Below are 2,500 nucleotides of genomic sequence, written 5' to 3' on the forward strand. Positions count from 1 at the left end.
AGAGAGGCTAGGCGCGAACCCCGCGGGGGACGCGGCCGCCTCCCGCCGGCCCACCTCTCGCCGCTGCCGTCTTCCCGCCGCTCTTTCGCCATCCCTCGCCACGCGGCCTGCCCGCAGTCCGGATATCCGGCCCGAACGGACCTTGGTGGGCGGGGCCCGCGCACGCGCCCACGCTCTTCCTGCAGAGCCGGGGAGGCGGGGGGGGGCGGGGCGGCTTTTCCAAAATCTAAAAAAGGGGAAAGCAAAGAAGAACCCACGAGAAAAACAAACAAACAAACAAACAAACAAACAAACGGAAAATAATAAAACCGAGAGGGCGCGTGGGGGCACGGACAAACAATCGAACGGACCAAAGTACGAACGAACGGACGAACAAACAAACACGCAGACAAAAGGGCAAAACCGCGGTGGCGGTGGCGGGACGGCCAGCTTCAAGCAAGGCCGAACCGAGAAGCCCGGGTGCGCCCCGACCCGGCGAACAGCGGCCGGCTCATACGTGCACCCTGGTCGTTCCGCGGCTGCGGCCGAGTGGCGGCTCCGTGGCGCCTCCGGTGCTCCGGCACGGTCTACCCGGCTCCGAGCGGGCCGTGGTGCTCGGCGGCGGCTGCTAGCGGTCGCTGCCTATGCGGCTCGACTAGGTCGGCACGGTCTACCCGGCTCCGAGCGGGCCGTGGTGCTCGGCGGCGGCTGCTAGAGGTCGCTGCCTATGCGGCTCGACTAGGTCGGCACGGTCTACCCGGCTCCGAGCGGGCCGTGGTGCTCGGCGGCGGCTGCTAGAGGTCGCTGCCTATGCGGCTCGACTAGGTCGGCACGGTCTACCCGGCTCCGAGCGGGCCGTGGTGCTCGGCGGCGGCTGCTAGAGGTCGCTGCCTATGCGGCTCGACTAGGTCGGCACGGTCTACCCTGCTCCGTGCGTGCGCGAGGGCTCGGCGGCGGTCGCTAGGTGTCGCTGCACGTCTGCCAGCCCGTCCGTCAGCGACCTCTAGCGTCCGCGGCGGAGCAGGGTAGACCGTGCCGACGTGAGCCGGCCGCCGCTCAGCGACCCCTGGCCGCCGCCGCATGAGCTTCGGTCCGCTCGGAGCCGGGTAGACCGTGCCGACCAACTCGAGCCGGACGTGCAGCGACCGCTGGCCAGCGCGGAGGCTCGTGTGCGCCGGCACGGTCCAGCCTCTCCCGGCGGGCTCCGTTCGGTTCGGACGTTCCTCGGTGGTGTCCGGGGGGTCTCAGCCGCGGCGGAAGAGTGCGCCGGCACTGCACAGCCCCTCCCTGCGGGCTCCGCTCGGCACGGACTTTCCTCGTCGGCGTCCGGCGATCTGAGCCGCGGCGGCTCGAGTGCGCCGGCACGGTCCAACCGCTCCCGGCGGGTTCCGCTCGGCTCGGACGCTCCTGGGCGGAGTCGGGCGATCTGAGCCGCGGCGGCTCGAGTGCGCCGGCACGGTCCAACCGCTCTCGGCGGGCTCGGCTCGGCTCGGACGTTCCGCGGCGGCGTCCGGGGGGTCTCAGCCGCGGAGGCTCGGGTGCGCCGGCACGGTCCAGCCTCTCCCGGCGGGCTCCGCTCGGCTCGGACGTTCCTCGGCGGCGTCCGGCGATCTGAGCCGCGGCGGCTCGAGTGCGCCGGCACGGTCCAACCGCTCCCGGCGGGTTCCGCTCGGCTCGGACGCTCCTCGGCGGAGTCGGGCGATCTGAGCCGCGGCGGCACGGTCCAGCCTCTCCAGGCGGACTCAGCTCGGCTCGGACGTTCCGCGGAAGTGGCCAAGTGCCGCTCTTGTGGCTGCTCCGCTGCGCCGGCACTGTGTACCCGGCTCCGAGCGTCTCCGGGGGGGGGGGGGTGGAGGGGGGGGAGGAGGGGGGGGGGGGGGAAGAGGGGGGCGGGGGAGGGCGGAAGAGGGGGGCGGGGGGGGGCGGAAGAGGGGGGGGGGGGGGCACGGCGTCGGCGGCTAGGCGTCGCTGCCCATGCGGCTCGGCTAGGTCGGCACGGTCTACCCGGCTCCGAGCGGGCCGTGGTGCTCGGCGGCGGCGGCTAGGCGTCGCTGCCCATGCGGCTCGGCTAGGTCGGCACGGTCTACCCGGCTCCGAGCGGGCCGTGGTGCTCGGCGTCGGCGGCTAGGCGTCGCTGCCCATGCGGCTCGACTAGGTCGGCACGGTCTACCCGGCTCCGAGCGGGCCGTGGTGCTCGGCGGCGGCGGCTAGGGGTCGCTGCCTGTGCGGCTCGGCTAGGTCGGCACGGTCTACCCGGCTCCGAGCGGGCCGTGGTGCTCGGCGGCGGCGGCTAGGCGTCGCTGCCCATGCGGCTCGGCTAGGTCGGCACGGTCTACCCGGCTCCGAGCGGGCCGTGGTGCTCGGCGTCGGCGGCTAGGCGTCGCTGCCCATGCGTCTCGACTACGTCGGCACGGTCTACCCGGCTCCGAGCGGGCCGTGGTGCTCGGCGGCGGCGGCTAGGGGTCGCTGCCTATGCGGCTCGACTAGGTCGGCACGGTCTACCCGGCTCCGAGCGGGCCGT

General features: G+C 73.3%; 1 long non-coding RNA gene across 1 annotated transcript in view; it reads right to left on the bottom strand.

The window, feature by feature from the left end:
* The window catches only part of LOC146751898 (uncharacterized), an 801-nt gene extending 663 nt beyond the window's left edge, over positions 1-138 (bottom strand). The window contains exon 1 of the long non-coding RNA XR_014941161.1: positions 1-138. This exon is cut by the window's left edge and continues 25 nt beyond it. This is a non-coding gene — a long non-coding RNA (uncharacterized LOC146751898).
* Between the last annotated feature and the right edge of the window lie 2,362 nt (positions 139-2,500).

This window comes from Coturnix japonica, unplaced genomic scaffold, assembly GCF_054131305.1.
Source record: "Coturnix japonica strain WE unplaced genomic scaffold, WE-NBRP24 Scf061, whole genome shotgun sequence".
Taxonomy (NCBI): domain Eukaryota; kingdom Metazoa; phylum Chordata; class Aves; order Galliformes; family Phasianidae; genus Coturnix; species Coturnix japonica.